General features: G+C 39.0%; 1 protein-coding gene across 2 annotated transcripts in view; it reads left to right on the forward strand.

The window, feature by feature from the left end:
• Window positions 1-24,205, forward strand: part of ST6GALNAC3 (ST6 N-acetylgalactosaminide alpha-2,6-sialyltransferase 3) — a 667,044-nt gene that overhangs the window by 632,882 nt on the left and 9,957 nt on the right. The gene's annotated exons all lie outside the window — the stretch shown is intronic.

Here is a 24,205-nt window from a genome sequence, read left to right on the forward strand (position 1 = left end):
GGGTTTCAGGATTGTTGATTCTCTGTTTGGCTTAGTTTTTCGGATCTTTGTTGTGGAGGGACGGCGTGGTGCTTCTGCCTAGACCGCCATCTTGCCGGAGTCTCCTAAACGTTTTTTATTATAAATATTTCTGAACTAAATTTTGGGTGTAAACTTAAGGTCGTTTCCAGGATTACTCTAACTTTGGTCTCTTTGTTTAAAAAAAAAAAAAGAAGTTTTATTAAGCTTATTGCTAGTTACTAGAAAAAGGCATTTTGCTCTCCTAATTGCTAATTAGAAGTGGCTATTCCCAGGATCTTTCTTTTTTCCTTTACTGACAACAAAATTTCTAGCTGTGAAATCTCTGATGATTTCCTTTTCTCTCTGCCTTCTGAACTATTGGTTAATTTACTAAGGACAGTTTCCATTCCCTCTAGTGAAGGTATTACTGAAAAGTGTTGCATCCTCTAGACTGATACCACCAGAGCCAGAGCACAAGTCTTGGAAAACAAAGTACAGGTTGGATTTTAAGCCCCACATGTGTTCAAGCACCCTCCTGGCCAAAGGCCCTTGTACAGGGGACAAATTGCAAAGCCACAACTTGTGGCTGTGATTTTGACTCAGAATTTCTAACTTAGGGCCCCATGACCACTCCAACCAAGCATAACATTTGCCTAATCATCCTTGGCAGCCAGCCTGCTGCTAGAGGACAATTCCTTTTATACTACTTTCTTGATAAAAATTCTTTGATACACCAATGAGTCAACACAAATGAGAATTTTCATAGACCTGTGATGGAAAAATGTAGTTAAAACTATGGTTAAGATGTAGTTTTTACCCAAAGCTTTAGTGCGCTGCTTGATATGAACTACAACTTCTTTTCAAAATAGCAAGTTTGTCCCAAACCAATGAAGTAGCCCTAAGTATGTGACCCTGAGACATGAACATGCTGATATGAATGAGAAAGACAGTCACGCATAAATAAATTCGTCAAAACGCTCAGTGAATTCAGGAAATACCTAAACTAAATAGGGGAGACTAAATGGTATTTATTCATGCAATCAACAAATATATACTGAACTCCTACTATGTGACAAGTATTACTCTAGATTCTCTAGCATTCGTCTGTCAGTTTGCTGTACTGTGGTAGCTTGCATATTGCTGTGATACTGGAAGCTATGCCAATGGTATTTCAAATACCAGCAAGTAACCTGTGGTGGATAGGTTTCAGCAGAGCTTCCAGACAAAGACAGCTAGGAAGAAGGACCTGTCAATCTATTTCTAAAAAAAATATTTAAAAAATTGGCCACTGAAAACCTTATGAATAGCAGCAGAATGTGGTCTGGTATAATGCCGGAAGATGAGCCCCTCAGGTCGGAAGGCACTCAAATAACGAAGGAAAATCTGTCTCCTCAAATAAAGTTGAGTTGACCTTAATGCGGTGGATAGCATAAAACTTTCAGGATCATCATTTGCTGATGTGGCATGACTCAAAATGAGACGAAATAGCTGCAAACGTCCACTAATAATCAGAATGTGGAATGTATGAAGTATGAATCTAGGAAAATTGGAGGTCATCAAAAATGAAATAGAATGCATAAAGATCAATCTCATAGGCATTCCTGAACTGAAATGGACTGGTATTGGCCATTTTGAATTAGACAATCATATGGTCTATACTGGGAATGACAAATTGAAGGTGAATGACATCACATTCATGATCAAAAAGAGCACTTCAAGATCTATCCTGAAGTACAACGCTGTCACTGATAGGATAGTATCCATATGCCTATAAGGAAGACCAATTAATACGACTATTATTCAAATTTACGCACCAACCACTAATGCTAACGATGAAAAAATTGAAGATTTTTACCAACTTCTGCAGTCTGAAATTGATCAAATGTACAATCAAGGTGCATTGGTAGTTACTGGTGATTGGAATGTGAAAGTTGGAAACAACAACTAGTACTTGGAAAATGTGACCTTGGTGATAGAAACGACGCCAGAGATTGCATGTTAGAACTTTGCAAGAGCAATGACTTATTGCAAATACCTTTTTTCAACAATACCAATGGTGACTATACAGGTTGACCTCACTGAATGGAATGCACAGGAATCAAATTGACCACATCTGTGGAAGAGACAATGGAGAAGCTCAATATCATCAGTCAGAACAAGGCCGGGGCAAACTATGGAACAGACCACCAATTACCTATATGCAAGTTCAAGCTGAAGATGAAGAAAATTTAAAAAGTCCATAAGGGCCAAAGTATGACCTTAAGTATATCCCACCTGAAATTAGAGACCATCTCAAGAATAGGTTTGCTGCATTGAACACTATTGACCAAAGACCGGACAAATTGTGGGATGACATCAAGGACATCATACATGAAGAAAGCAAAAGGTCATTAAAAAAAAAAGAAAAGACCAAAATAGATGTCAAAAGAGACTCTGAAATTTGCTCCTAAATGTAGAGAAGCTAACGAAAATGAAAGAAATGATGAAGTAAAAGAGCTGAACAGAAGATTTCAAAGGGAGGCTTGAGGAGACAAAGTAAAGTATTATAATGACATGTGCAAAAACCTGCAGTTAGAAAACCAAAAGAGAAAAACACACTCGGTATTTCTCAAGCTGAAAGAACTGAAGAAAAATTTCCAGCCTGGAGTTGCAATATTGAAGGATTCTATGGACAAAATATTAAACGATGCAGGGACATCAAAAGAAGATGGAAGGAATATACAGAGTCATGGTACCAAAAAGAAATGGCCGGCATCCGACCATTTCAAGAGGTAGCATATGATGAAGAACCGATGGTACTGAAGGAAGAAGTCCAAGGTGCACTGAAGATGTTGTCAAAAAACAAAGGTCCAGAAATTGGTGGAATATCAATTGAGATGTTTCAAAAAATGGATGCAATGCTGGAAGCACTTACTCGTCTATGTTAAGAAATTTGGAAGACAGCTACTTGGCCAACTGATTAGAAGTGATCCACATTTGTGCCCATTCCAAAGAAAGGTGACCCAAAAGAATGTGAAAATTATCAAACAATAGCATTAATATCACACTCAAGTAAAATTTTGCTGGAGAAAATTAAAAAATGGTTGCAGTATTACATCCTCAGGGAACTGCCAGAAATTCAAGCCAGATTCAGCAGAGGACATGGAACTAGGGTTATCATTGCTGATGTCAGATGGATCTTGGCTGAAAGCAGAGAATACCACAAGATGTTTACCTGTGTTTTATTGACTAGGCAAAGACATTCAACTGTGTGGATCATAACAAATTATGGATAACATTGGGAAGAATGGGAATTCCAGAATACTTAATTGTGCTCATATGGAACCTGTACATAGACCAGTAGGCAGTCATTTGAACAGAACAAGGGGATACTGAGTGGTTTAAAATCAGAAAAGGTGTGAGTCACAGTTGTATCCTTTCCCCACACTTATTCAATCTGTATGCTGAGCAAATAATGCAAGAAGCTGGACTATATGAAGAAGAACATGGCATCAGGATTGGAGGAAGACTCATTAACAACCTGGAATATGCAGATAACACAACTTTGCTTGCTGAAAGCAAAGAGGACTTGAAGTACTTACTGATGAAGATCAAAGGCTACAGTCTTCAGTATGGATTACACCTCAAAATAAAGAAAGCAAAGATCCTCACAACTGAATCAATAAACAACATCATGATAAATGGAGAAAAGATTGAAGTTGTCAAGGATTTCATTTTACTTGGATCCACAGTCCACACCCATGGAAGCAGCAATCAAGAAATCAAAAGACACATTGCATTAGGCAAATCTACTGCAAAAGACCTCTTAAAGTGTTCAAAAGCAAAGATGTCACTTTGAGGACTAAGGTGCACCTCACCCCAGCCATGGTATTTTCAATAGCCTCATAGGCATGTAAAAGCTGGGCAATGAATAAGGGAGACGGAAGAAAAATTGATGCCTTTGAATTATGGTGTTGGTGGAGAATACTGAATGAACTGCCAGAGGAACAAACAAATCTGTCTTGGAAGAAGTACAGCCAGAATGCTGCTTAGAAGGGGTGATAGTGAGACTTTGTCTCATGTACTTTGGACATGTTATCAGGAGGGACCAGTCCCTGGAGAAGGACATCATGCTTGGTAAAGAAGAGGGTCAGTGAAAAAGAGGAAGACCTTCAACAAGATGGATTGCCACAGTGGCTACAACAATGGGCTCAAACATAGCAACGATTGCGAGAATGGCACAGGACCACCAGGCAGTGTTCCATTCTGTTGCACATAGAGTGGCTATAAATTGGAACTGACTTGATGGCACCTAACAACAACACCTCTAGATTCTAGGAAAACTGAAATTAACCAAACAAACCACACTCATGTTATAAACAAACCTCCACTATGTCAGATGGTGATACATGCTGTAGTGGAAAATGAAGCAGGGTGAGAGGACTAGGGGTGCTTAGGTGAAGGATGAAGGCAATTGATATGTGATATAGGGTGATCAAGGGAGAACTTAACTAAGAAGGGACATTTGTTGGAGATGAGACCAAACGTCCTGAGATGGAAATGCATTTGTGAGTACTTATGGGGCCGTATTCTTCAGTCTTTGTCTTTTTTCTATCATTTTAAAAGAGCAATTTTTATACTAAAACATTAACATTTTGTCTTCCATATGTTAGCAATTTTACCCCAAGTTTTCAATTGTCTTTTACCTTTTTTTGTGATTACATTTGCACCAGTGGAATTTTGATCAGAATTGCATTCAAACGCATGAATCAATTTGGGGAGAAATGACATCTTTGTAGCTTTCAGTGTTCCCATCCAGTAAAATTGGCAATGCTGTCTTGAAAGTCCCACAAAATTTCTATTAAGGCTATTCTTTTGTACTTTTTAAAAATTTGCTTCCTTTGTGAATGTAGAATTATTTTGTTACATTGTATTTTCTAAGTATTGCTCTGTGTATAAGAGAAAACTATTGGTTTTTAAATGTATTTATTTTGTGTTCAATAATTTTATCAAATTCTTTTAGTCTAGTAGCTTTCAGTTTCCTTCTACTAGTGTTTTTTTTAAACAATTACTTCATCTATATACGAGATTTTTATTTCTCCTCATTGTTAATATTTTATGTTTTATTCTATTCACTAAAATTTCCAGAACAAATTTTAAGAAAAAAGCTAATAACATACACTTTTTTCTTTTTCCCAATTTTCTTGACACACACCTATAGCATCTTACCAGTACTTATGATGCTGGCCTTTAATTTAAGAGAGGTGTTCTTTATTATGTTACGGAAGTATCACCATAGTCATAAATTAAAACAATTTTATTGAATTAAATATTGAATTTTATCAAATTCTTTTGGGCATATGTTGAAGAAATGATATGGTGTTTTCGCTCAGAATGACTGATGCAATGAATTAAATTAATATAGAATCTACCAAAAATGTTTTCCAGAGAACGCTAGTTCCACAGGCTGTTCCATTTAAAAAAAAAAAAAAAAAAGTGGGGGAAGTGTGAAATTGTTCTCTCGTTAGATAATTTGGGGGAAATACTGCATAGCATATTCTCTTCTTGGAGATTGGATCACTCACTAGCATATGAAAGGTGCTGAGAAGTCCGGTAGTCAAGAAATTTAGTTACCTTTTTTAAACCGCCCATTTCTAAACATTGACCAGTAACCGGTTACCATCGAATCAATTCCAACTCATGGTGACCCCATATGTGTCAGAGTAGAGCTGTGCTCCATAGGGTTTTCACTGGCTGATTTTTCGGGAGTAAATCTCCCGGCCTTTCTTCCGTGATGCCTCTGGGCAGACTCGAACTCCCAACCTGTTGGTTAGCGGTCAAGCACGTTAACTGTTCGCACCACCCAAGGACTTCCAAACATTATCTGTTTTTTTCTGTTTCTTTTTAACCCTCATATTGTACCTATTAACGTCTCATTGACTTAGGATTCAATGTAACACACTTAAGAAATAGCTCTCCTTGTATTAAATTATCCTTAGGCTCCTGGAATAGAACCTGCCTGGCCATAGAGTACAGCTTTTTAATTTAGTGCTCAGATCAGTCGATTTGGCTTTAATTGAAGATTTTTGAGTCTGTAATTATAAAGGGAATTGTACTGTCGTCTTTCGTCCCTACTCCTTTGGCTCTTTCCCAGGTTTTAGTATCTGTGTGATGCTAGATTGGTAAAATGAATTGGGAAATGTTCCATATTTTTCTAGGCTCTGAAACAATTTATGTAGTGTAGAAATTATCATAGGATTTTATTTTCTTAATTTGGATTTTTCTTTTCATAAAATCACCAAAAGAGAGATGAACCCAAACACAGTGCTAACTGGTTGTCAGTGAGCTTGTAATTGAATCTCCCTGTTAGCTTTATTTCCTTTTCTGATGCGGTTTCAAGTGTCTCCATTTTTCATCACCGTGGAAAACATGATTGCTCTTTGCTCCAGAGGGTTAACAGTTCAGACAGCCTACTCCACTTAGAAGCAATAACTCCTTGCTCTTGTCACTCCAGTTCACCTCAGAACAGGGAAGCATCAAAGTCAGGTCAGGGAAGCAGGAAAGGATAGAATCCCAGGCAGGGGAATGAAGATTCTCCAGGAGCCTGTTGTCCCTGATTCTGGGAACAAAGTGAGGTGACAAGAATAAAGGCCTGGAGGGAGGGAGGCAGCAGAGCCCGATCAATTGTAGGACCTAAAATCCCAGGAAGAGGGTCAAAGAGCATTGATCTTGTTTTTAAAACACTTTCTTTGAAGCAGTGTTGGGAGGACGTTGGACATTTATGGTCTGTAAGGGGAGAAATGGGATGTTAAGGCCACTTTTGAGACCAATTTCTCCCCAAGCCACAGAACCCACTGTTCAGAGAGATGCCATATTATTACAGACGAAATACTTCACGGATCTTCTAAGGGTGTAGGGAAACACATACACACACACACATATTTCTGTGTTGTCCTTTTTGATACAGGGATTACTCAATATTAAAAGGCAAAATACCTTAGCTGTGCAGTGCTGAGCACATAGCAGGTACCTGATTAGTGTTTGTTGAATAAATGCATATGTGTGTCCTCCTCTGTTTTTATGCAATAGATATGCTCTTAAAATCTGGGGCATAGATTAAATGGAGAGAAATGAATCCTTTTTTCCACATGATTTATATAACAATTCCTTAGGTGCTAAAAAATATATATTTTTGTCCTTCTTTAGTTGGTGTGTCTCTTAGCACCACAATTTTAACTTTCAGTTTTCCTTTCCCCATACTCTCAAGGTGTAATAATGGATTCAGATATTTCACACATTAAAAGGAAATTAATATTCAAAATGACTTTTCTAAATAAAGTCTCATTTTTTCTCTATTGATATCTCTGTATGCTGGGTAGACTAAAAATGATGTACCTCTTTCTAAAACAGAAATTGCACGATACGATTCTTCAACCAAATACGTGATATATTTCTTTCAAGACAAAAAGAAGAATCTGCTAGGATTACATATCCCTGAGTTAATCTCTAGAATGTGATGTATGCCAAAAACAAGAAACGTATGTTAGAGGAGTATAGTGGCTCTCAGTAGAAAAGTACTTCCCTCTCTCTCTCCACGCTCCTCCCCTCCCTTCAAAAAAAATGTTCTTCTAGATGAATTGTTGGGAGAAACTTATAGTCCATTCATCCATGCAAGTAGCCTTCTGCTTAATAGTGCTGGACCTAGGTTTAGCATGCTTATTAAATACTGCTACTTCTGTCATAGTGCACAAATTTAAATAATGATAACAATCAAAGGAAGATTTTGATGGTATGTTACAGTATATCAGAGTTTGAATGGCTGTAATATTTTAACCTTAAAGCAGCTGCAAACTGAAAGGTTGGCGGTTCGAACCCACTAGCTGCTCTGCAGGAGAAAGATGTGGCAGTCGGCTTCCATAAAGATTACAGCTTTGCAAACCCTATGGGGAAGTTCTACTCCGTACTATAGGGTCGCTATGAGTCAGAATCAACTTGATGGCAGTGGGAATATTTTAACCATCACTGAGTTCTTTGAAGCCTCTTGATTATCAGAGCTAAAAATCATTCCTTGCCCTTGATTAGAGAAAAATTTGATTTTCCTTTTGCATTGCCTTCTCATAAGAGATGATGGGGGAAATGCCACGATGAAGAGCAGAGGATGAATCAACGAATGTTGATTTCATGTCTCACCCAGCTTGTGTTTTCTGAGTTCCAATACCTAACCAGAAAATGCATAGATGTTGTTTTCACAATAAAATCACTTGTGACTAGAAAAAATTACTGAGAAAGGAGATAGGAAAACGTATCTTTCTCTGTAGCAATACTTGAATGCTTTGTGTGTGTGTGTGTGTGTGTGTGTGTGTCTGGGTGTGTGTGTGTGTGTGTATTTTATGCTTTGCCCCCATTTTTGTGATCTTAAAGAAAATGCCAAATTGTGAAGGGGCATTTTGAGGGTTGATGATGGCTCCCTGGGAGTGCATTCTTATCTACTGTGGCCACCAGCACAGTCACCAATTCATTCCCTTCTGTTAGTGGTTAAAGTAGTTCCCGTGGACATATATTAATCTGAGGCCTATACCCAAGTCAACCCAATAGTCAGTCAGTCACAATGGGATGCAAAGGAAGAAACAGCAGTCACAGACAATATGAAGAAAGAACTGACATGACTCAGTACCTAATAGGGCATGAAAGATGAGGAAGAGGGTAAAGTCAAGGATGTTGCCCATATCCTGGAAAATGAAGGTGCCACCATCCCCCGCAAAAATAAAAAAGTAAAATAATTCAGGAGCTGTGACCATCTTCTACCTGACATATTCCTTGGCTGCATTATTAGCACTTTTAATTCCTGAGCATGAGCAGAAGAGGACAATCTCAGCCCACTACAATTATGAGCACTTAAGTTTTTCTTCTTTTACAGTGTGCAAATCAGCAGTTCCAAGCTTGCATTTTAAAAAGCCTTCTCAATAAGTCAGGGAACCATCCTGAGTGCATGAGTCCTATTCACGGCTGCTAGATTATAGCCAAGAAAACCCTATGGAGCAGTTCTACTCTGTGATACACAGGGTCACCCTAAGTCAGAATCAACTCAATGGCAATAGGTTTGCTTTTCTTTTTCTTTTTTTTAGTCATGGAGGATTGCTACTGGCCTGGCCCAAGGTGAAAGGCAACTGCTTTTGTGGTCAGGGTTACTCAAAGAGGCGGTAGGTCCAAGCCTATTTAAAAACTGGAAAATGGCCTTCTGATAAGCAGAATGGTAATTTTGAGGCTGAACATAATTGAAAGCGTTTTGTGCTGACAGAAAGACTAAGGAAACTTTCCTATGGGTGGCTCGCATGCAAATGTCACTTTCAGGACTTTGTGAATTGTGGATCTGGAGGCCACAGCGGTAAGAGGAGGACATGATGGCAGCCAGAGGCAGAAGGAGTGGTCTTGCCTGTGTCTGCAGAATGACCTATGACATTAATAGCCATGTGATTCGGTTAGGTAGGTACTTTATAACTTCAGTAAGGTACAAGTGACACTTCTAATTTTCTGAGAGTTTGCTTTGCAGTGAAGATTTAAAAGACTGATATTAATTTAGTTAAATTGATATTTTACCTTATGATTTCATGAACTTAATAGCAAAACAGCCTCTTGATGTTGATATAGCTACTGTGGGTCCAGTAAATTACAGAAACACATCTTCCCACCTTGAAGCCCCTTTTTCATTTAGTCTCTTTCTTTGGCATACTGTATGTGACCAGCTCTTTGCTACAATTTATTATATAAGAAAGTACAAAGTACAGAGCACATTTCAGTCCTGATTGATGAAGTCAGAATTCTGCCTGAGCTATGGGTCAATTGACTATAAAAAGGGGTTCAAAATCTGATCTTCAAGGTAAATGATTGCAGGGGCCACATATGTGAAACTTAGCTAGATTTGAGCGGTAATTTGGGCTGTATCCCTGACATGTGGGATAGTCTTAGACATGTCAGTAAACCTCTCTGTTATATGATCAATGAGAAAACACCTTTAAAATTCCTGGGGAGAAAAATATATTCACAATTTCCTACTTAGGGAAGTTATTTAACTTTCCAGAAGTTAACTAAGTTGAACAAGTTGAGTGCCTACTCTGTGCCAGTCATGGAGATGAATTAGGTAAATGAGGCCCCTTTGTCCATCAGCATCCCTTCACTCATAAGTTTCCAGTAAGTTTGCAAGTTAGCTATTTATAAATTGGAACACATTTTCCTAAAGCAACAAATTTTAAAATAGTGCTTGGTTTTTCAGATTCTATTAAAAGTTCAGTTCCACTATATTATGAATTAAATTAGCTTCTGAGGATTGATCCTAATGACCATTTATAATAGTGATTTTCAACCCAGGCTGCACACCACACTATAATCAGCCAGGAAAGATTTTTTTTGTTTGTTTCATATTTAGTTAGTACTAATACTAGGCTATACCCCCAGGACAATAAAATCAGAATCCATCGTCAGTAACAGTGGTGGGGAATTGGAGCTTGGGAAATGGTGTAAAGGACTCAGAAACATTGCCTCCAGGAGAGTAGGATCGGGGCTAAGACTGAGAGGTAAGGGCCAGGATTCCAGGAGGGTGGAGTCAGTATTCTGGCTTTGATAGCTAGAATAAGAAGAAAGGAGGCCCCTGGGAGAAGGAATAGAACTGTGGGCTCTCTGCCTATAAGTGATTAGGGTCTCTGATCACAATAGAGTTTTTCAGGAGTTGGAGAGATAGAGAGAGTGGAGAGAGGGTCTGGAATATTCAACTCCAGGAGCACAAGGATTAGGGGCTCTACAGGACAGAGAGAACTGCCCCACAGGTTTTCCAAGGAGTGGCTGGTGGATTTGAACGGCTGACCTCTTGGTTAGCAGCCAAGCTTTTAACCACTGTGCCACCAGGGCTCCAATGAGGAAGGAGCCGGTAAGAAACTATAATCTGTTAGCATCATCCACAGTTCCCTTTAGTCTAGTTAAGGAAGACAGGAAGCTACCTTCAGTCCATGTTGTTCTTTCACAAGATTTTGTGCCTCATATTTTCCCTGTACAAAAAGCAAATATATAGTTCTTTTCATCATCTTGGCATGATTATGGGCCGTTAAGATAGAGCAGATGAAGCCCTGGTGGCACAGTGGTTAAGTGCTCGACAGCTAACCGAAAGGTCGGTGATTTGAACCTATCAGCTGCTGATATCAATCCTATATTCTAGGATACATTGAAAGATGTGTTAGTGTGCTACTGTAAAGATTTATTGCTTTGGAAACCCTATGGGACAATTCTACTCTGCCCTACAGCGTCATTATGAGTCGGAATCGACTCGACAGTAATGGGTTAAGACTGAGCAGAGGTAAAGGGAAGGTGAGACAACAAAGCAAGGAGTCCAATAAGAGGGCTTCAAAAGTAGGAGTAGAGTAGACAAGTTTTTTTTTTTTTTCAAATCTTTGGAATTCTTCATTTTCATTAAGGTCTTCACAAAATACAAAGCTCAAGCAGAATTGTCTATGTCCACCACAAAATAGAATCAAATAAGTGTTTAGCACACAAACAAAATGATCTTTTTTCATTCTTACAAATATAAATAATAACAATGTTCAAGGTTTTACAATTCTTTCTCTCTGGGTGTGTAAGTGTGTGTGTCTGTCTATCCACAACAGCTTGTAGAGTTCAATAGCTCTTATTTCTGGTCACTTCCCAGCAGATTTTCAGGGTTCAGAAACATGGGCGTAAAGTATTATCACCAGTTGGTGAAAGCAAATATGCTGGGTGGAGGGTCTCCTCAACTGTTTTTGCTGAGTCCTTCTCATTTTTATAGTGGGCATGGAAACTTCTTTTTCTGACATTCTGTGACTACTGTTGTATAGAAAAATCTATGGATATGCAATAGTCTCACCTTTCAATCAGATGCTCTCAAATACAGGATATTTTCTATCTCTATTCTGTGTTTTTCCTGGCATTTTCTAGGATATATTGCTTTGGCTCTGAGTTCTAGTTCCATCTTTATGGCATTTTGGCTACTCTGGATCAGCAATATACACTGGGCTTAAAGAATTCCAGTGACACATGAAAGTTATCTCTTCTGCCTGAAGGAAGGAAATTACTTATTATTTTCTCTCTGATCAGAGAGATGGTCCTTAAATGGAAGTGCTGGAATTCAGCTCTATTCTTGACATTTTGGATATTCCTTTTTTTTTTTTTTTCCCTGATGTGGGCAGAATAAATGATAGTGAAAACAGGTGAGAATGCCGCCTGGTTCTGGAAGTTCTGGTATTGTGGAGGGTGTGCACCGAAAGATTTCTTCCCAGGTACAGATTTACTGTAAGTAACAAAAACAGAAGGAGTCCCTGGGTGGCGCAAACAGTTAAGCACTTGACTATTAGTCGAAAGGTTGGCAGTTCAAAGCACACAGAGGTGCCTCGGAAGACAAGCCTGGTGATCTGCTTCTGAAGGGTCACAGCCTTGAAAACCCTATGGAGCAGTTCTACTCTGCACGCATGGGGTTGCTATGAGTTGGAATAGACTCGACAGCAACTAACAATAACAATAAGAACCAAGCCGTGTAGCAACACTATGAGGAAGCCACTAACTCAAGAGAGACATTCTTCACTAAGCAAAAATCTACGTCAATTGGAAAATCTGTAAGGACCCCTAAAGAAAAAAATTTCTCTTCTCAATCCTCATCTCATCTCAAGGATGGAGAGAAAAATGGATTTTTCTAAGACTGAAATTCTTAGGCAAAATTAAATTGGAATAACATTCTGTCTTAGTGGGCTAACAGCTTGTTTAATAGGAGAGACTCTATTCGTTTTGATTGTTTTAAGGATGGTTGCATCGTCAAGTCATCTGACTTCAGGTGTTTTGCTGGAGCAGACAAATTTAGGAATTTGCTGGGGCTAGAATGGGAGAACTGGACTAGTGCTTGGCTTGACAGGCTGATGATGCCCTATTATTTATTTGGCAAAGGTATTCTAGTCAATGAATATCAGTGAATTGGAAAACATGGCAAATTTAAAGCCGCCTTCTTTAGGTTATCAGTATACCAGTTGCCACCAAGTCAACTCTGACTCCTGATGACCCCACGTGTCAGAGTATATAACTGTGCTCCGTAGGCTTTTCAATGGCTGATTTTTCTGGAAGTAGATAGCCAGGACTTTCTTTTGGGTGGACTCAAACCTCCAACCTCTCAGTTAGCATTCACCATTTGTCCCACCCGAGGACTTCTTTTCTTTAGATTAGATAGTCTAGAATTTCTCCTCTTAGTTATTCACAAATATGAAAGATAAGCTTTCAGTTCTTTGGTTTCTTCTTTTAAAGACCTGGAAACCCATATGCCAGTTGTTGCTTCTGACATTTTCTAATTAAATTATCCTCCTTTAGTGAGCCAGATAAAAACATTTTTAATAGATGGGGAAAACAGGGACATAGCTCAGCTTTTCCTATTAAAAATAAATATTCTCCTCCAAAGAATTTATTTCAGGAACTATTGAGCCATGGAGCTCAGTCAGAAAGGCGATAATAGCTTTGGAGAGACAGGAAGTGGCTGCAAAATTAGTCTTTTTTAACCAGAAGAAGGTCAGAGCTGCTTTGTATTTTTTAAATTTCACTTTGATGTGTAGTTGATTGCTTGGGCTCTGGCTAAAGCTGGTTTAACTAGGATCCCAGTGGAACTGGAGATCTTAGCAACAAGCTTGGATACCCAATCTCTTTCCTCTGGGATTAAACCACCTCACATGTCTGGTCTTAAATCCATATTCAAAGTTTTAGTTATTTGGAAGTTATTTTTAAATGTATATTTTTATTTAAAAGAGAAAAAGGACTCAGAAAGCATTTTTGTCAGAAGCAAGTCTGAGTCTGATTCTGTGCAACAACTATTTCTACAGAAAAGCTAGGGTTAACTCAAACTCCAGTTAAGTCAAAAAGCTAAGGGAAAGTGAGTCATTTCATTTCCCTTCTAAAAAGGTAAAGTGGCTGGAAATGGTCTTTTATCTGCTAAAAGATACTCCTACCTGATTACAATCTTTGCTTTTTTTTTTTTTTTTTCCTTCAGTCATAAGGAAAGTATATGCAGAGGGAGTGGCTGATAAGAGAACTAGAAGAGAAATCCAAAACCTTCCTTTAATCACCTTTATCAGGTTAGCAGAGGAACAGGCATCTATGCCTTATGTAGAGAAAGGTGATAAGCATTGAAAATACTGAGGCCCACATCATTTCAGGAAGGGCATGATTTCAAGATAAGATGAAGGGTAAGTTAGGGAGGGAAAAAGAAAAAAGCATCTTTTTAAAGCCTGAATATAAAACTTGGATCAGATCAAATAGAGATTGTTAATAGGAGTTAAGGATTAGTTAGAAGTGGAGTCACTAATTATACTAAAATATTTAATAGACTTATTCTGTTAGAAAAATTCTTAGAAGTCAGCCAGTCCAACTGCAAATCTTTGAAACAAACTCAAAGCTTTACTTAGGACTGCTGGTTACAAGGGACAGATGCCTCCTGCAGCTGGCATAAGCCAAAGAGGGGAGTTTATTAAAAGGTTATAGAACCTAAGGGCTGGAAGGAGGCCAGGCTTGGGGAATGACGGAGATCCAGGAACTTGATCTTTATTTCAGGACTTACCCCTTTGTTTCTTTTTAAAGTTTATGTATATATCTGCATCAGTGGCATAAAGTTATTGTTTGATCATGACAACAGCAAAATTCTAAAAGGTGTTTTGAATCCTGAACTTGCAAACACAATTCTACACAGTGATGATCGTAACTCTGTATTAAAATACAACAAACCATACATTTATAATCTCTCTAGCATGAACTGTGTTATGATAACTGCCATTACAGAACTTTAGGGATGAAATATCCTAAGCTACCTGGGCAAGTCCTCTTGTTCTACCGTCAAAGAAACTGTGGTCCAGGGAGGAGATGTGCTATGTCCAAGATTTCTTGGAGTTTATAGTAGAATCAGAAGAAGAATTGAGGTCCTTTGATGGCTGCTCGATCAGACACGTGATGCCTTGTGCAACACTGAAAGGTAATTTTGCTCTTGCCCTTGAACTTTAAAGCCCCTTCAATTGGAAATGTTGATTTCCTGGATTTCATTCACTTTCTTAAATGAACAATGGCGCCCCAAGAATGGCAAGGATGGATGGTGGCGATCTCAGGGACTTGAGTTCTCTCCTGCCAGACCATCCTTGGGCAAGTACTTTATCTGCCTGAGCCTTCATTTCTCTAATGGGGATATTAATACTCCCTGTGAGATGGGGTTGTTGTGAAGATTAAATGAGATGACCAACGCACGGCTCTTGGAACAATGTCTGGTATATATAAATGCTCTGTAAATAGTTATTATTAACTGAAGGAATTTTATTTAGTCAGTTTTTTTTTGCTGCATAACAAATAACCCTGAAACTTGGTGGCCTACAAGAACATTTATTTCCTGCTTATAGGTCTGTGGTCAAATATAGCTCTGCTAGGCTCTGTTGGGCTTGATTCCAGTTTTGGGTCAAACTCCTGTCTGACCCATGGGTTTCTTCATCCCAGGACCCAAGCTAAAGGAACAGCCCTACCTAGGATGGGTTTTTCTCATAGTGGAGGACAGGAGTGTAAGGAATTGGAAGCAGGTGATGGTTTTCTAAAACCTCTATTGGGGACTCTTACTTTGTTCACTTCTGCTTATATTTCATTGATCAAAGCAAGTCATTCGGCAAAGACCCCAGTCAATGTGCAGGGAAGTTACTCCATCCACGAGCAAATCATGTTCAAGAGTATGGGGTGGGGGAGGGCTTAACAATACAATCTAGCATAGGAAGGATGCAAGAAAATCTATGGTCATTAAGAGAAGGGTCTCTAAGGTAGTTTGAATAGTCTGAAACTAGAACCCACACAGGCTATCGTAATACCTCATGTCTTTGAAATCATGGGCCATATAGTAATCTCTACTTAGGGTAGAGATTCTGTAGGAGAGTACATGTTGTTGTTGTGTTAGATGCCGTCCAGTTGATTTTGACTTGTAGTGACTCCACGTGACAAAGTAAAACTGGCCTATAGGGTTTTCTAGGCTGTAATCTTTACAGAAGCAGATCTCCAGGTCTTTCTCCTGCAGAGCCACCAGGTGGGTTTGAACCACCAACCTATCAGTTAGCAGCCAAGCACTTAACCATTTGAGCCACCAGGGCTCCTTATGAATGTCCATACTTTCTCCCAGAAGCATTACTAGGTGAAGCCAGTATTGCTTTAGAGATCATTTAGTTCAGCATTTTCAGACCTGAAAGGTGATTCAGAGGGTTCACGTCATTAAAGCAGCAATGGTATCCGTTTTCATGTCCACGAGTAAAAAAACCTCAGTGAGTTAAACGTTTATGTAAAAACTTTACACTTTAAATGAGACAGGTTGAGAGCCTCTAGGTATGTATTGAGGAAGCCTGCTTGGTGGTAAGTAAAGATCAGATGAACCTGCTTATGATGAGTAACTTCAGTTTATAACACAGATGAGCACTACTAGGTGCATCCTGTATCATCACACATTTTTAATTGCTTTTATTCTTAGTCATATATTGTTTATATTTGTTCCCAATTCTGAATTAATGAGGAACTTAATGAGGAAGAAAAAACATAATTCTGCCAATTTACCTCAAGATATTTTTTCCAGATCCATAAATTTCCATCATCTGTAAAACATAGCAATACAGAATATCAAGATCTCTAGTATTTCAAAACATAATGTAAGAAAAATAAATAAATAAATAAATTACCTATGCATCCTGTCTCTAACCAACAACCTATTATGTAAATAAACACTGATGATGCTCTGAGATCTGTTCCAGATGGAGGGACAGACCAGAATCGTTCTGTATTCCCAATATTTTCACACCTCAGTACAATTACACAAGCATTCCCTATGCCTGAAATGCTTTCCCCCTTCTCTGTTTTTTGCCTGGACCCTAAACAAACAAATGAACAAAACAAACCATTGCCATCAAGTTGATTCTGACTTATGTTAACCCCAAGTGTTACGGACATATAACTGCTCCATAGAGTCTTGGCTATAATCTTTTGGAAGTAGATTGCCAGGCCTTTCTTTCATGGCACCACTGGGTTGGTTTGAACTTCTAACCTTAGTAGTTGAGTGCAAACCGTTTGTGCTACCCAGGGACCTAAGTACGTGTTCCCTAGTTAGCCTTAATCCTCAACTCAGCTCATACTCCCTATGTGAAGGCACCTTCTACAGTTCCCCCAGCGGTGTTTGTTCTTCTCTAAGTATTCCCATAATGCTAGCAGGGGAATTCTGTCTTCTGTAGCCCTTATTTTGGAAAATAGTCATAGAATTGGCTTACCCCAATTAACCCTGACTTGAGAACAAGAGCCACTTGGTGTTTCCAATGACTCACGCATACTATGTATTCAACAACCCTTTCTTGGATGAATCAGAATAGGTAAAATGAGGAGTCCCTTGGTAGCACAAATAGTTAATGCACATTTTGACAGTTTGAGTCCACCCAGACACACTTCAGAAGAAAGGCCCGCAGATCTACGTCTGAAAAATCAGCCATTAAAAACCCTATGGAGCATAGTTATACTCTTACATGGTTCGCCATGAGACTGAATTGATTCTAGGGCAACTGGTAGGTAGTTGGTAGGTAGAGTGAAGCTTGACAGATAAGATTAGAAACTGGAGAGGACAGGGGGAGAGCATTTCAGAAAAAGGGAAAAGTTAAAAGGAAAAAGAATAAAAAGACATAGGCTGAAATGCTCAAGGTATGTTTAAAGAGCAATAAAGAAACCCATATGGCTAGAGCAGGGAGTCACGAAGAGAAGTCCTAGAAAAAATTGCAGGAGTTTAGGTTTATGGGGTTGGACCTTGAGGGACATCCATCCATACTGAGTGGTTAAGGAATAACTTCTGCCTTAATGAAGTGGACCAAGGAGATCTCCACCATCCATCCCTGCCATTCCTGGGGTTCCAGTGTTCATTTAAGAAAGTGAATGAAATCAGGAAATCAGCATTTCCAATTGAAGGGGCTTTAAAGCTCAAGGGCAAGAGCAAAATAACCTTTTAATTTCTGAGATGAATGAACAAAGTAATTTTTGTGAGTGCTATCTTCTATTTCTATAGCAGTCATAAATCATACCATTGGGAGCTGTACCGTTTTACTTTTAAATGTATATTTTGAAAAGAACACAGTCGTTTCTTATTATGCTCCTTTTGTACAATTTCATTCATCACTAGTCTTAGGATCCTGTTGATTCTATGGTAGGAAAACTATTACATTCATAGTCCAAATGCCTACTGATTAGCACAGCAATTTCACATTAGCTGATCAGAATAGCAGTACAGTCTTCCTCTAAGATTTGCTGCCTTCTCCATTTACCCGTGGTCCATTTTTCATTATTTTCCAGGCCTGGATTCCTTTCACTTGGTACATTCTCTTAAGAATTACCATCTACAGGATGATGTTTGTATCCATTTAGGAAGTTTATGTCCACTTGCAAATCCTTCAAGCCAGGATCAAGAATTCTTCTGACGGATTTGCAGAAAGTTGTTGCTGCTTAAAAATCTGCTGAGCATGTCCTGTTGACAGATAGTACAGATATCCAGTGTTAATATAATGGGAAACTCCAGAGCATTTCCATAGCTCCCGACTATCCAATGATACACAAAAATATATGACTTAGGGACAGCTGAAATTGTTTCCACACTTTGAGTTCTGCTTCCATTAGACTGGTCCACAATATAAGATTGAATCCCAAGGTGCTGATAATCATCAGCCGTTTCTCTTGCCTAGTCTGTTTAAATGTATTCTTTCATTATCCATGTGCTTTTGAAAAAAATGGGGGAAAGAACATTTTTAATTGAATAATCTGTATTCTGTCAGGTATTCCTTCTCTCTAGGAAGGTATCTGGAAACTTACTTTGCTATTTTTATTTATCCTGCCAGTGTAGTATATTGACAAGAGAAGTGAGATCCAATAGTGTTAAAACAAGACATGAAATATTGATTAATTCTTTTTTTAATTCCCTTTTTACTCTTGAGTATAGCAGATTTCAGAAGCTGCTGCCAATATTATGCTCTCCAATAAACCTTCATTATTGGAAGGGTCTTGATCCCCTTTGGGCTTTGATAAATGAGTATTATGCTTTGGAAATGTTAGCTTTGAGTGCCCTGGGCCTGGCTTTCATCATTTTATGGAAGGAATGAACAAGAAACAGTAGAATTTAGGCTGCAAAGTTTGAACCAAAGGCTCCCAGGGGAACCCATTCCATGAAAGAGAGGCAGTCACAGAGACTGAGGCTCCTGGAGTCCTAACAGAGACTGAGGCTCCTGGAGTCCTGGTCCATGTTCCCACCTGAGAATTGTCTTCATCCGCATTGCATATTCCCCCATTGCAGGTCGGGACTTTGCCCTTTGGGTCTAGGCCAAGTGAATTTGCTGATTCCCAGGGTTGTGTTAAAAGACAAGATAATGGTTCATTATTGGCCAAACCTGAATGGTTTCGGATGGACTTGTAAGGAAGAGAAAGGGAAGTAAGCTGCTGGGCTCCATGAGGAAAGCCAATGGGGTGGTGAGTGCACAGAGTGGGAATGGAGAACCTGGTTTTTCAGGGTCAAGGAAACCCACAAGGAAGACCAGCCTAAACCAGGGGTAGGCATTGGTGAGTCAAGAAAGCTACTGTACTCTTAGGTCCCAAATGAGCTTGGAACAGAGGGGAGTCTGGGAACAGAGGGAAGTCAAGAGAAGAATAATAAGACTGGGCTTAAGGGGGGAAATCAGGAGCTAGGACTATTGTGTCCACAACCAAAAGTGTAGATAAGACTTTTCTACTAACAGAAGAAGGCTGAATTCAGAAATAATAATATTGCCTACACACTTACTGTGTATTTCCTGTTAGGCACTCTAAGTACTTCACGTGTATAAACTCATTTAATTTTCACAAGAACCCCATAAAGTAGAGCTGATTATTATTTCCATTTTACTGATGAAGAAACTGAAACCTAAAAATGTTAAGTAAAGCCACAAAACTAGTGAAGTGGCAAAGCCAGAACCATCATCAGTGGTGTGATTACCGTAATCACCATGGGACTACTGCACTCAGCAGGGTGCCTGGTCCCTATTATTATTAGTAAATAATTGTTAAATAAACAAAGTTATTTAACATTTCTTACTATTTGGTTTCCCGATCTATAGAATGAGGGTAATAATATGTACCTTGCAGGTTCTTGAAAGGCTAAAATAAGGTAATGTCTATAAAACATGTCACTCCTGGAGGTGGGACCATTTCCTGGGGGAACCTGGCATCCAGCATATACACTTGTCCTAGCAGACAGTCTTTTGTCTCTGTGTTTGTGCCTGTGTTGAGGATTATTAGGATATATTCCTTTCTGCCAAACATGTTGAGAACTAATGGGCACAGTGGACCATGCTGCTCCTTGGAAACTCTTCATTTTTCCAGGACCGGTCATTAACTTTCCTCCCAGCTCTCCCATCAAGCAGGGTCTCTGCTTATCAGTTATGGACCTAGCCCCATCTAGGTCACTAAGGAGGAAAATAATTTTATCTTTTTCACCTGGAAGAAGGCAAAAAGAGGAGTGCCAATCTAAACGGTGATCTGTCCCTTCTGATGATCCAGGCCTTCAAAAGAAGCCCAGATCCTGGTCCACCTTGTTGTCTAGTTATTTGCATGGAACAAGCATTTAATAATTGGTATTTATTCCATGTGATCACAGAGTGCACAGAATAACACTAGATAGTACAGAATTGCCTTACAAAGATGAGAAATTGCCACACTTCCTGAAGCACTTATAGTGCAGGGGATAACAAAACCGAGGAATAGGGATTGTATTTTGTTACTGGATGAATGCAGTTCACATACTTATCAGGTAAAACCAAAAAGTCACATAAATGCCCAGTGATCTACATAAGTATCTGGGTTTGGTGGAATGAATGGATAGAGGAATGGGGATATATTGAACCTTTCTAAACATGGTGAGCATAGAGATAGACCCTTTCTCCCTTATCTTCTTCATGATCGGCCAAATCACTGTTCCTCAGAGTGGCCTGTGCAACTTGCAATATGTACATATTGCTAACATCCTCTATCAGATTATTAGAAGTGATATGGTTGCATAGGTCAGGTCAAACCAATAAAGTTAATATAAAAAAAATTATTGAGCTTCTAGAGATGAGTCTCTCAGCTGTGTTATGTAGGAACACTGTGGCATTTCTTCCTATAGGTCCAGGGCCTACTCAGGATAAACCCTTTGGGACCTTGTTAAGTAGAGATGTGGTGGGGGTTGAAGTTAGTTATGATAATATTGATAATAGCTCTCCTTTTACATTAACTCTTGAATTTCCCTCCAACCTTTAAGGCTTAGAATTGCAAAACAACTAAGAATGCTAACACCATGGATTGCTCCCCATTCTCTTCTCTCACACACTTTATTAACTCTCTCCTTTTCCATAATTCTCCTTCTTTGCTCCCTTTTTTTATCCTCCATCTTTTTTTTTTACTCATTCTCAGCAATCCCTGGTCCTCACAACTGAATCATTTTGGATATCTTTTTATTCCGCTTCTGTAACACGTTGCTTACTTGGGCCATCTACATCTTGATTTCCTGAAGCTGCTTGATAAAGGTCAGGGTCTTGGGCCCTTCCTAGACTCACTAATCTCTGGGGGTAGGGGGTGGTTATTCTTAGGCACATTAAAGTGCCTAAGAGAGTCAGTTCCAAACTTTATAGTTCTTTTCACATAGTTTATATTCATAAGATGTAAAATAAGATGTAATTTCATATATTCATATAATACAAATGTATGTTCAACAGTCATACATATACATTCTGCCTCCATATGAATGCTTACCTAGAGCAATGATTCTCAATCGAGAGTGATTTTGCCACCAAGGGGACATTTGACAATGTCTGAGGTATTTTTGGTTATGGCAATTGGTGGGGAAAGTACTACTGGCATGTAGTGAGTAGAGGCCAGGGATGCTGCTAAATATCCTACAATACACAGAACAGCCCCTGCAACAAAGAATTATCTGGTTCAAAGTGTCCGTTATGCCAAGCTTAAGAAACTCTGATTTAGGGAAAGAGCTATTACTTTGCCCATTAGATTGTAAACTCCTTGGGTTTAGAATGAGTTAGGGGTGTTCAATAAGTCACAGAGAATCCGGAAAATAGATGATAAATTCAATGTAATCAAGTTTTCTTTTGAAGAGTAATCATATTAATTTCCTAAGTTCCTCCCCTGAAATTATCCAGAAGGCAAATATCACTCATTAGAAGATTCTAGCTTGTCAGACAATAGGAGAAAAATGCTTCACAAGGAACATATTTCCAGAAATGAGGCACTGAGAGAGCATGCTCAGAAGCAGGGGTGCAGGCAAATGAAGAATGCTGACAGCCAAAAATATTGATATTATTAAAAATAAGGATAGCTTGACAGACACTGAGTCCCTGTGGCTATGTGATGGCCTTTAGACATCAAGGAACAGGGGTAAACATCAAGGGGTAAGGTAGCTTATATTTTATTGGTAATAAATGAGCTGAAAGATCATATTTTAAATGATATGCCTTCAAGCATGTGCTATATCAAGGTGTTGACAGCATCATTTTTCCAAGAGATGAGCAAGTAAATTTAAGTAGTTTCCAAGTTGTAAGTGTCTTTATTACCAAGGAGCAGTGGGATGCAAAGCTTGGCCAGTGTAACAAATGATTGATAGCTTACTCTTAACACTCCTGCCTTTATTTTCCCCTGCACGGCTCATTATTCTGCTGCATTAATTTAAGCTTTCCTGTTGAAATGAATTAGGGGCTTAAATTCTCTTATCATCCCTATGGGAACCTTGATTGTTTATTTGTAGATGACAATAATTGTTTTTATTGATCCCCAAACGTGGAAAGTATAAAAAGTGCTATGGCTGGTGGCCAGCTGGTACATAGTTCATGCTGTGTGCATGAGTGACAAATTACGAGACAATATTTGGTCCCAGAGGAGACCCTTTAAGAATTTTTTTTAAGGCATTTGATAGTTATCATTAGGTCTCTCTAAGCTGAAAAGTGTTAACAATTTCACGTACATCAGCTCAATCTTTTTGTTGTTGTTCTTATTGAACTCCAAAAGATCTACTTGGGTATAATTTATACTTCCTCATTTCCAGTGTGCCCAAACAGCAGCATGGGAGAGTTTGGAAATGTGCAATTACAGGAATTCACAGAGCCAGTGCTACCCAGGCCAGTGAAGCTCCCTTGGAGACTGAAATCACCAGGGCATTTATTCAGAAGAATTTCTGGGTCAATCCAGCAATTTCAATGATACTACTGCAAGTATCACTGTACGGACATTAACTTTGAGTGTTTTGAATAAGGACCACTTTGCTAGCCCCAGCATGTATTATGGGTAGGAAACCTCATGTGATTTCTCATCCCAAATATATCAGACGCATCAGGGAAAGAAAATGCAACTGTCTCATTAAGTGCTGTTTGTAGGCCAGGGCACTTGAGCAGTATGAGCCTCCCCAGTCTGAATTAAATGCAACACAGCTCACTGGAAGAGCTTTTGGGCTAATTAGCATGTGTCTGTCTTCCCAGACACAAGATAAATCAGGTTAGGCCTAAAAGGAATCAGATATCAGAAATATAGTAGAATTTCCTTATTAGTTATGGTGATCAGTAGCCGAGTGTAGGTTTATAGGAGAAGAGCTAGACATGTTCTGCTATGCCAAGAAATCTAGATGGAAGGTAGGAAATTTAGTCTTTTTTAGCAAAGTTTCTGCACAATTGCCAGACAACTTGGGATGATCCAGATGCCCCTGTGGGGAGAGTTTTAAAGAGATAGACAATCATCTGTTTTGGATAGATTGAGTCATCTTGGCGAAAGACAAACACAGAGATCCAGCTTTTCACTGAACAATTCCATGGACGATTTGGAACCTGGAAAGCCCCCCAGTCAGAGCTCTAGCTACACTGACCACCGTTCCCCCTCAATTCACTGCTCTTCTCATCTGTTTCTTGAACATACCAAGCACACTTCCATATTTGTAGTTTGCCTTTGCCATTTTCTCTGCCTGGAATGCTTTTCCCTCATACGATCCACATGGCTTCTGTTCCCCCTTTCTTCCCCCCAGATCTTTGCTCACTTTATCAAAGTCAATATCTCTGACCAACCTTGATAACATACCAAAAAAAAAACCAAACCCATTGCCATCGAGTCTGTTTTGACTCATAGTGACCCTGTAAGACAG

The sequence above is a fragment of the Trichechus manatus genome, unplaced genomic scaffold, assembly GCF_000243295.1.
Source record: "Trichechus manatus latirostris isolate Lorelei unplaced genomic scaffold, TriManLat1.0 scaffold00003, whole genome shotgun sequence".
Taxonomy (NCBI): domain Eukaryota; kingdom Metazoa; phylum Chordata; class Mammalia; order Sirenia; family Trichechidae; genus Trichechus; species Trichechus manatus.